The 11,615-nt window shown below is 36.0% G+C and overlaps 1 protein-coding gene across 1 annotated transcript in view; it reads left to right on the top strand.

Moving 5' to 3' along the window:
* The first annotated feature begins 738 nt into the window (after positions 1-738).
* The window catches only part of NGR-A16 (neuropeptide receptor A16), a 71,416-nt gene continuing 60,539 nt past the window's right edge, over positions 739-11,615 (top strand). The window contains 1 exon segment of the mRNA NM_001134242.1: positions 739-921. The gene's annotated coding sequence lies outside the window, so the exon portion shown is untranslated.

Below are 11,615 nucleotides of genomic sequence, written 5' to 3'. Positions count from 1 at the left end.
TTATTCATGTTCTTTTTATTTTTTAATATATTTTACAATGTTGTGTATTGGTCGGTCGGATGCTGGTGTGCGCGTCACTCCGCAGGTGCCGGCGGAAGATCAGCGCCGCAGGACCGATTGTTTCGTTACTGTTAGGCATTGCTGAGCCGGTAACCGTTTCCAACTCTCGTTATTTTTGTTATCTTTTTTATTTATTTTTTGTACTTAATTTGTGTTTGGAATAAATGTTTATTATTATTATTATTATTATAATAAAAATCAAACAATCAAGCAAATTATAATTTGCTTAATTATTGGTGGTAGGACGTCTTGTGTGTCCGCGCCGGTAGGTACCACCAGCCTGCCTATTTCTGCCGTGAAGCAGTAATACGTTTCGGTTTGAAGGGTGAGGCAGCTTGTTAATGTTTTTTTTATGTTTTTTATAGTATACCCTTGGCGAAATTTGTGATTACAGAAGTATAAAATACAATCATTATAGTTGAATTTCGACTACTGCGGGACCTCTAGTAAAGTTAATTTTTATATGCCCAGCGAAGCGGACGAGTGCGGCTAGTTTTCCGGGTAAAAAAAAAAAAAGCAGAAATCCGTTTCTGATTCGCGGCGATACAGACGATTTCGAGTGAACTTCAATAGCGTGACAGTGTCTACGTCCAATGTCTTCGTCTACAGTGTCAATCGGTCTACAACGTCTACATTCGTCATTCGGGTTTCTTCAGTCGTCCCGAAGCCGTCGCGACCAGCGTACACAACAACGGAGCTCAGACAAAAGCGCTCTCGTAAAAAATCGAATCCCTAAACTTATACAAAAATAAACTTTATTATTGGTTATTATTAATGTCGATATTCTTTTGTTTTCGTGTGAAATTCTCCAACTCAGAACATTGGTTAATGTGTGTGTGAGTTTTTCAAGTTAAACAGAAGGTAAGTTTTCGAACTAATAGAACATCGGTTTCAATGTATCAAAGATTTATATATTATTTTAATAAGTAAGTCAAAACGAAAATGGAATATGCATTACAAAAATATTAAAAATTAATCAATACTAGAGGTCCCGCAGTAGTCGAAATTCGACTATAACTAATTGGAATTGTAAGTTTGTACACTATTATGATTGTATTTTATACTTCTATAATCACAAATTTCGCCAAGACTACACTATAAAAAATATTAACAAAGACAAACAATATTTAATCTATTCTCAATTTGACAACAGACGTCAAGAACAAAAGTTTGACAATAAATAAATAGTATGCATGCGTGAGTGCGTCAAATACATGGTATGTAGTGTGTGTAATGTTTTCTTTATTGATTTAATGTATCTTTTATGCATTATTAAAAAAAAATTAGCATTGTGCACTTCTTCTCTATATTCTCTATAAGTGTGGAAAATTTCATACTCCTCCGTCCGCGCAATTTTCGTAAAAAGGGATACAAAGTTTTTGCTTCACGTATTAATATATAGATTTATGAGCTAGTATTTATTATAAGTACAATGATAAATTCTATTTAAAATAATATTCACAACTAAAGCCATGAGTAGTTAGGGGGTGACCGCTCATTATACTATTAGCCTAGTAGGATATCGAAAGCTCTTGCTTCCTGTTTTCGAAGCTTTTCAGCGTCAAAATACATGATAAAACGATTGGAGCAATGGTAATTTCTCTACATGGCATGCATCGGTAATATACCGTAAACCATTTTTTTATTAAGTAGACAAAAAGAGAATTACTTATTAGCTTAAGTATGTAACGAAATTTGAAGGATAGGTTTCTATTACTATTTCCTTTCTTTAATCTCTAGTATAGAATATGAAAGGGACTTTTATTTTATTTTATTGCTTAGACAGTGCGTTGCTTAGTGGACGAGCTCACAGCCACTTGATGTTAAATGGTTACCGGAGCCCATCGACATCTACAACGTAAATGCCGCCACCAGGTGAGATATGAGTTCTAGGGTCTCAGTTTTAACAGTACAATGGCGACCCCACCCTTCAAACTGAAACGCATTACTGCTTAGAAATAGAGAGGGTGGTATCTACCCGTGCGGAATCACAAGAGGTCCTACCACCAATAAAACTACTAAAGCAGTTCGGATCAGAAATAGCCGTGTTGACAATTCGATTTTATTATTGCACAAACGAGTGACGGCTTATCTAACGTTAAGCGGTTACCGGAGCCCGTGAGATATCAGGACGTGAATAGCGCCATTGATCTTTTGGAAATTGAGGTCTAACTCTCAGCTGTATAGTGATTACGTAAAATATTTAGTTTTATTACTGTCGTTTCGTATTAGCTTTAGGCATCGTGGTTCGATTTAAAAAAAAAAGTATATTTATTTGTTTTCATTCAACCCGTAAAAGTTTGTTGGATGTCTGGGCAAAGAATTAATTTTGGAAGGACAAAAAACATTTTAAATGTGACGTATGTCATATGACGACGCTTGCAGCTGAAAGTAAGTATTGTACTTTTTGACGAAGCATGTTGCTGATAACTTTATTTCTGTAATCTGACGAAGCATGTTGCGGATAATAACATGTACTTTTAGGTTAGGAATATTGTGTTCTTTTTTTTTAATAATAATTACAAAGTTAAGTCGTACACTGTGCATTACTAATAAAAATCTTACGTTTTAAATGTGTAATTTTAAAAGTCAATGATAATTTTTTGTGAATCTCAAATGCAAAAAGAGATGATATCGCGGTGTTTCATATGAAAAGGCGAACTATGATGATGGTCGCTTCTGGCCAATGTATATATCGTATCAAAACATCACTTCCCATATGAAGCTCAGTTATATACCAAGCGATATATATTGCGACAGATCGACAGTTCGAATCTTGTTCGTTCGGAAAATTGTTCGATAAAAATCGTTAGCGCGATTCAAGCATTTATACTATAACAAGCGGCCCGCTCCGACTCCGCTCGGGTCTTTAACAAAAATTTCAACTATATTTGACGTTGTTTTATTTTTTTAAATAAAAGAACACTTATTGCGGCATAAATATAATAGTTAGACATATGCTGTCGCGACACTTTACGTAAACAATAATGTGTTCTACAAAGTTGTAGTACATTATTTTATTCTATCATCAATAGTTTTCGCAGGGCACGCGATGTAAAGAATATTTTAGGTACTTTTTTTACACCTTGGGTTACATTATTGGGGTTTTAGTAAGAACCCCTAATTTTTTTCAAAAAAGATTATAGCCTATGTCACTCAGGAGTAGTGTAGCTTTCAAACAGTGAAAGAATTTTTCAAATCTGTTCAGTAGTTTCGGACCCTATTCAATACAAACAAACAAACAAAGCTTTCCTCTTTATAATATTAGTATTTATACTATAATAGATACAATTTCGAAGTTATGCTAGGGTTTCTATCACTCGAAATTTACGTTCCAAGAATACTTGAAAATATCGTTACGTTGAAAATATATACGTGGGAAATATCCCACAAGTAGAAAACGTTAGTATTGCTGATTTCTTTACGTAAGAAGCCATTTTCTTGGAGCCTTAACTGACTGAGTTTCTAGCTGGTTTTTCTCAGCGGGTCGCGATTCCGATCCCTTGGTAGATTCTGCGTAGCACGGTTCTTGCCTAGGACTAGTGTTAGCAGTTTGTTTCAGGCTGAGCCCGTGAGCTCACCTTCTCGTCCACCGTGCAATAGACAGTTAGGCTACCAGCGATTGGGAAGAGAGAAGAATTGGAGTTAGGTTTACGAAAAGAAAAGCGCCCTTAGCGGCAAACGTAGGCAAACGTTCCAACTCCATACAAATTTGAGTTAACTTTTACGCTATCGAGAACGTTAAAAACGTGTACTAAGCAAACAGATATATTTGGTTCTTCACCGGTCACCGTCCTCGCCGAACCCGTCGCCTGCGACGAAGGGTTCGACGAGTAAATTAATCCTTAGCAACAGCCCACTGAGTTTCTCACCGGATCTTCTCAGTGGGTCGCGTTTCCGATCCGGTGGTAGATTCTGCAAAGCACTGCTCTTGCTAGTGCCAGTGTTAGCAACACTCCCGGTTGAGCCCCGTGAGCTTGCCTACTGGCCCGGTGAATCTAGAATAACCCCTCGAGGTTACTAGAATAGGTAGGGAAAAAAAATGGTTCTTCAAATTGTATAGGGGTTTCTACTTAGAGGGCTTTTATTGGTGTCGCAACACTATTCATGTACTCTGACGTGAGGTAGCCTTTTCATTGTTTTGGATTAAGAGTCACACGGTCTTGTGGTAATCGTAAAACGCTTTTTAGAGTATGTTGTAAGGGCCCTACGTGTCGCATTAAGTTTTACGGAATTACGTAACAATAGTAAAAGTAATAGGAGATTTTGGCTGTCTTATAGCTGAGCTTAATGGCTTTGAAGTCCTCTTGGGTTAAAAGATAAAACGCCCGGTGCTTTCGTATCGAGCCATGCGACTCATCTGGTGTTTAAATCCCGCAGCTTGGTGCGACATTTCTAATGAAAAACCTATTAAATTATATTCATGAATTATTTCACCGATGAAGAAATAAAGTGCTTTATTTAAAAATCAAATCAGAAAAAAAGAGTAGAGAGTGGTAGAGCATGTTGTGAGCTAACACGAATCGTTACGAGTAATAGAAAGCATTAAAGAATAGCATTTAGTTTAAAAGAAATCAAATCGAGGGGTGAAAATCTATTTTACTGGTGGTAGGACCTCTAGTGAGTCCGCGCGGATAGGTACCACCACCCCGGCTATTTCTGTCGTGAAGCAGTGATGCGTTTCGGTTTGAAGGGTGGGGCAGCCGTTGTAAATAAACTGAGACCTTAGAATTTATATTTCAAGGTGGGTGGCACTTTTACGTTGTAGAAGTCTATGGGCTTCTGGCTGTAAGCTTGTCCACCCATCTAAGCAATTTTTTTATTATTTTTTTACGTGAAATTTTTGCGACTTTACAGGAGAGACATTTAAACTATAAAACTTGGTAAAACTATCTTAGGATAGTCAAATATAAAAAAAAAAACTTCAGCTATTTTCAATGGAGTAAGCTTAATTGATTTTCAATTATAATTAAAACATCGAACTATTGAAGCTAATCTATACTAATATTATAAAGCTGAATAGTTTAGTTCGTTTCTTTGAACGCGCTAATCTCAGGAACTACTGGAAAAAATCTTTCAGTGTTGGATAGCCCATTTATCGAGGAAAGCTATAGGCTATATAACATCACGCTAAGACCAATACAAACGGAGCACCAATAAAGAATGTTTCAAAATCGGGGTTTTTCCCCTTTTGAGAGCTTCCGCTGCGTGCGCTGCAGAAACGGTTAAAGTTTTGCTAAAATAATGTATTACAGAATTGTTCCCCTTTAAAAAATCTAAAAAAAAGTCCGCAACAGCAATTGTCTATATGTTAAGGTTGGCTCACTATAACGTTTTTTACGCTAACCAAATTTGTTCTAAAATAAAGCATTATTTGTGAACTATTCGACACGGACGATGTCGCGGGCAAAAGCTAGTACCAAATAAAACCCACTTTTAATTACAAAATGACGCGTATTAAGCGGAATTGCGCTTAAACCAACCAGCATTTCACACCTCAAAATTTTTTTTTTAAAATTAATATACATATTAATATCAAGAAGTTTTGAATATGCGTAAACTCTAAGAGTGTAGTCGGTGAGTTATTAACCAAAACTCGGGCACAATTAACGGACAAAAAGCTATAAGTTTGTCGTGTATTTTGAGACTCTATTTTTGATTTTCCTGTTCTTCTATACTTTGAAAAAGAGCAAAAGTTCCAAACTTTCTAAACATTTCTCAACTGAATAACTTTTGAACATATAATAGAGATACTCTTTTGACTTTTTTATGATGCTTTTATTAGCTAGACCCGGAATATCTATTAGTCATGTTTGGGAGGGTGGGCGTTAGTCAACGCGTTTGGCATGGGGGTTGGTTATCGCAAGGTACCGTTTTAATAATCGGAGAACATTATTGCTCATTCTCTGACGAATTCCTTGGTCACTTTCTATGCTGTCTAATAAAACGAATTTCTAAACTTTATATTTTTTAGTTCAACTTATTAAAATGAAATAGTTGCTAAGTTTCCTCGCCTCGCTGAGCCTTTGCTGGCCCACCTGCCCTGGTAAAACTGGAAAGGCCTCCGGGCCACCAGTAAATTCTAAAACATAAAAAAGTTGTTATGTTTATTAAGGATGTAAACCGGTTCGAAGAAAACCGGAGGAAAACCGGTTTTTATAGATACCGATAAACACCGGTTTTTATTTAAGAATATCGGTTTTTAAGTACGCGTTACATTAACAGTTCACATCCGTGCTACCAGATCAAATATAAAGAGGTATTTTGAGCAGACTCAAATTACCGTGCATTACATTTAAAAACTACACTAAAATTACGATGTAAAATATAAGAAAAACCTACTTTGAAAAAATACAATACTATTAAATCAAAAGTAAAAAGCTTTTTATTATAGTATAGTATAAATATGATCATTAAGCCTATATAAAATATGCTCACTCTATTAATTTTATGAAGAAAACTCTTCGTTTGCACGTAAGTTTGTTTTATTTAATGATTATTTAGCCTTTACGGAAAAAACCTATGAATACCTTAAAAAAAAAACGGTTTTTTGAGAAACAAATCGGTAATAAACCGGAGTCAGAAATTGTAATCGGTTCACATCTCTATTGTTTATTACAATTTACAAAGGCCGCGTATCCTATACATTCAACGCGGCCTTTTACAAAAATAGATAACCAATAGTTAAATTAGTCGACAGACATGTAATATATACATATAAAAGATGTTATACTTGCTAATGAGTGAACGTAATTCATATACTAAGGCTTGAGATTAAACGATAGCGCGATGCAGAAAGTGCGGCAGCGCCATCTATTGGTGTCGAAACAAAGTTGAATTAGCTTAGGGGACGGCGCGTAGGGTTACCTACTGCACTCTACAATAGACAGGTGTTCAGATTTGATAGGGGTGTGATATATTTTTTTATTTTATTTATTTCATTTACTTCAGATTTTGCGTCCATATTAAATTCATTAACATTTGATATAGTATACCAGAATTAAATAAAAACAATAACTACAATCTCGGAATTAAACCAAAGCAATAATAATAATAATATTAGAACAAAAAATCAAATAATAATAATATGACAAAAACTCAAAATTAACATCAACAATATGACAAATGGTTTGGATCCAGAGTGCTCAACATGAACATAATTAATAACATCACACAATTTAAAATTGATTTTATTAAAAAGCTTATACATGTATATACGTTAATGAATTGGGAGTTATTGTGAATTGGAAATTTATTGAAAATCATTTTAACACATTACAAACAAATACAAAACATTTAGTTGTACCATTTTCTCCTCTGTTGTTTGTTGTTGATAATATAACAAAAGTAAAAATTAAATACACGAAATGAATCGACAATATGTCAGTTAATAATGGATGAAATTCTATCATCGCACGAACGCCTATTTACGAAAATTCATTCACGCTATTTTTTTTTGCTTAGATGTGTGGACGAGCTCACAGCCCACCTGGTGTTAAGTGGTTACTGGAGCCCATAGACATCTACAACGTAAATGCGCCACACACCTTGAGATACAGTTCTAAGTTCTCAGTATAGTCACAACGGCTGCCCTACCCTTCAAACCGAAACGCATTACTGCTTCACGGCCGAAATAGGCGGGGCGGTGGTACCTACCCGTGCGGACTCACAAGAGGTCCTACTACCAGTAAAATTTTAAGTAACTGCAAGTCGAAACTGTTAATTAAAATACTAAATTCTAAAAGAATATCTTGCGTCCTTCCTAATGCTTACTATTTTATATTACCGGCTATAGTGGACACGCGAATGTCTTCCAATCTTCAAACGTGACAACAACAATCCAATTGTTATAAACATATAAACCCAGGGACGTCTTAAATCAGTCTGGGGCCCTTGGGCACACAAGAATTCGAGGTCCTATTGGAAAGTAAAAAAAGCGAATTATAATAACATTTTTTTACTGAGTATGACCATTTATCAATCAAATACAGTATGATATAATATGTCATTAATGATATTAGAATGCTGCTGGTTTTATGGTTACGATTACGATAGCGGAAACCGTTATCGTGATGGCTAGATGGTGTACTTAGTAAATTAGGTAGGATGCTTTCGGAAATATTATTAATTAGTACAGTTGAAATAGGCGCAGTCATCGATATAATGGCGTAGTATATGCCTTGTAAATACCTTCTGATAAGATTACTGATTTGTGAAAAAAGTGTAATGTGCCCGACAAAAATGTTCTGAGAATAAATGTGTGAGAGAAATTGTCGGTCCTTCGGGGCCCCCTGAGAATGGAGGCCCTGGGCACGGACCCCGTGTGCCCTTATGGTAAAGACGGCATTGTATAAACCCATCCGTAAAACTGTAATACACAATTGTTGCGAGTGTCATGGTCGATAGAGTCGATAGAGCTGAGTTAATTGGAGGTGTAGAGCAAAGAAACCGTGGCGGTAATTTAATGAAATGAAATGCGTTTATTTCAGGTAACTTAAGCCCATAAAAATTCACATACAATTACATAATATTAAAATGAAAATACATTAAAATTAAAATTACAATTTATCAGAATTTCTTACTCGTGGTAGAACCTCCTCTTGTGAGTCCACGTGGGAAGGCGCCCTGCCTATTTCTGCCGTGAAGCAGTAGTAATGCGTTTTGGCTTGAAGGGTAGGGCAGCCGTTGTAACTACTATACTGAGATCTTAGAACTTATATCTCAAGGTGGATGGCGCATTTACGTTGTAGATGACTATGGGCTCCAGTAACCACTTAAAACCAGGTGGGCTGTGAGCTCGTCCAACCATCTATACAATAAAAAAAAGGATTATTAAAATTAAAAATAAATAACAATCAACTCAAATAAAATGAAATTGAATTAAAATTATTAAAATTAAAGTTGTCAACTTCTAATATAAAATTGAAATTAAATATAAAGGAACTAATACAATAAATGATCGGCCCCTATAAGTGAAGAATGTAAGATGAGTTTCTATTTGCGCGGATGAAATCACACACAGTTCGCACCGGCTGGCGTCCACGAAGCCTTGAAATAATAGTGAGTTACAACGAAACTATTCGAAGAGCTCCTAATAAAAATATTAAGGTACATTATTCTAACGTCGATGCTTCTGCAAAATCGAATGATTGAGTTATTATCGAATGCAACTTATGACTACTAGTGAGGAGCGTTGTTACTAATGAAGATTTATCGATGTTTTGTTTATTATGATTTTCTTTTTATTGCTTAGGTGGGTGGCTCACCTGGTGTTAACTGGTTACCGGAGCCCATAGACATCTACAGCGTAAATGCGTCACCCGCCTTGAGATATAAGTTCTAAGGTATCAAGTATAGTTACAACGGCTGTCCCACCCTTCAAACCGAAATGCATTACTGCTTCACTTGCTTTGGGTGGTGGTACCTACCCGCGCGAACTCACAACAGGCCCTACCACCAGTAATTAAGACACCATCTGTTTTGAAAGATGATAACAAATTCTTTGCTGCATAGCTTAAAGTCTCGATTAACTCGGTAGTGAGTAGTTAGCGGCCCTGACTGTTGCGCCTAGGGTCGTGGGTTTGATTTCCGCATGGGGCAAACATTCATGTGACGAACAGGTTTGTTTGCTCTTTGTCTGAATGTTTATTATCGATATATATGTATATTTAAACGCTTATAGGTATGCCAATCTCTAGTACCCATAACACAGGGAATTCTTAAATGGGGGGGTATTACTTACCTACTCTTCGGAAACCACGACTGCTGTAACAGAAATAGGCAGCAAGATAGTATCTACCTGTGCAAGCTTACTATAGCACCAGGAAATACTAAGGCATCGATTTAACCGATCGTCTCAACCTTGAAATCAGACTGCTTGACTGGATCCCTGCAGAAATATTTCGGGTGGTTATACTCATTGATAATACACATAAATTAGTTATAGATAAGCAATTCAAGCACTCAACAAAAATGTTTACGGGCGTCGGCCACTAGATGGCTTCGCTTCGATTAGTTTCTCATTGCTCCTGCAGTTGATGGCGGTATTAAATTACCTATCCTATATTTTATTTATAATGAAGGATTTTGTAAATTTTTAGAAACCACTAATTGATAAAATTTAATCAATTTGTATAAAACAATTACAGACTTGTTTGATTGATTATTTTTTTAATTTCTGTGTTTAGTTTATTTTTGTATCCTATTTTACGACAAAGCTTGTTTAATAACTATTTTGCACATCCGTATTTTCTAGACGATAAAGGCAGACGATGTGTTACGTAACTTAAAGCAAATTCTAATACTGAAAAATATTTTATCGATATCGACAAACACTCGACACTAGTGTCCCGCAAAGAATTACGCAAATAGTTCAAAACAAAACGAACGATTGTTACGAAAATCGTATTTAATGCAATAAATGATAAATAATGTTGAGTTAAAAATAAAATCGCGGTGGAGTATTTTAAACAATACAAGAACAGTATTACGCGTCTGTTATATATAGATAAAACACGTGCTTACATAGCTTTTTTTTCTTACGTTTGTAGGCAGACGAGCATACGGCTCACCTGATAGTAAGTGGCTACCGTTGCTCATGGACGTCAGCAATGCTAGGGGCACAGCCACGTCGCTGCCTACTGTTACGCGCTGAGGTTCGGGATAAATAAATATTGTACCGAAGTACAAGTTAACACTGTAACACTTAGAACACACACAGAACACTTTAAAATTCTCAATTCGCTTCTTCCGCTTCGCTTCAGGTGATCCGTTCACTTCACTTCACTTCGAGTAGTTCCGATTACTGACTACTGCGTGCCATTTCAGCAACGCTTTTATAATCGATACGACATTCCTAGAATCGTCGAGAAAATTCCTCACAAGTCTAAGCTAAGCTATATAAGCTATATTATTATATTTGTTTGTTTGTTTGAACGCGCTAATCTCAGGAACTACTATTATTCCAAAATATTTTCACTTTCAACGTAAATGAAGAGGCGGGTAAAATTTAGCGTTATGCCAAAGTAACTATTCCACGCGGACGATGTCGCGGGCAAAAGCTAGTATGTTATATGCTCATTCATCGATAACAAAGTGTTTGTGTTTTATCAAAGAACATAAATTGCTAGGCTATAAACGTTTCATTCCTAATTATTTTACTCCGTGCTTTAAAAGTGGTGAACGCTGCCAGCGACGATTAAGCTTTATTAAGCTTTACGGCTCGAGACGATATGAAGTTTAATTTTGTTTTATGCGTTTTTATTTAAAAAGCTATCCGTTTAATTTATTTTATTCGTCACACTTTTTGTATTAATATTCCATTAATATATTAATAGAATAGTTTAGTATCATTCCATAGAGATGTGTTTTGTTTGTGATGGAGGGTTTTCTTTTTTTTTATTGCTTAGATGGTTGGACGAGCTCACAGCCTACCTGGTGTTGGTTACTGGAGCCCATACACATCTACAACGTAAATGCGCCAGTCACTTTGAGATATAAGTTCTAAGGTCTCAAGTATAGTTACAACGGCTGCCCCACTCTCCAAACCGAAACGC

Source organism: Bombyx mori, chromosome 20, assembly GCF_030269925.1.
Source record: "Bombyx mori chromosome 20, ASM3026992v2".
Classification (NCBI taxonomy): Eukaryota; Metazoa; Arthropoda; class Insecta; order Lepidoptera; family Bombycidae; genus Bombyx; species Bombyx mori.
This window is presented reverse-complemented; position numbering and strand designations above follow the sequence as displayed.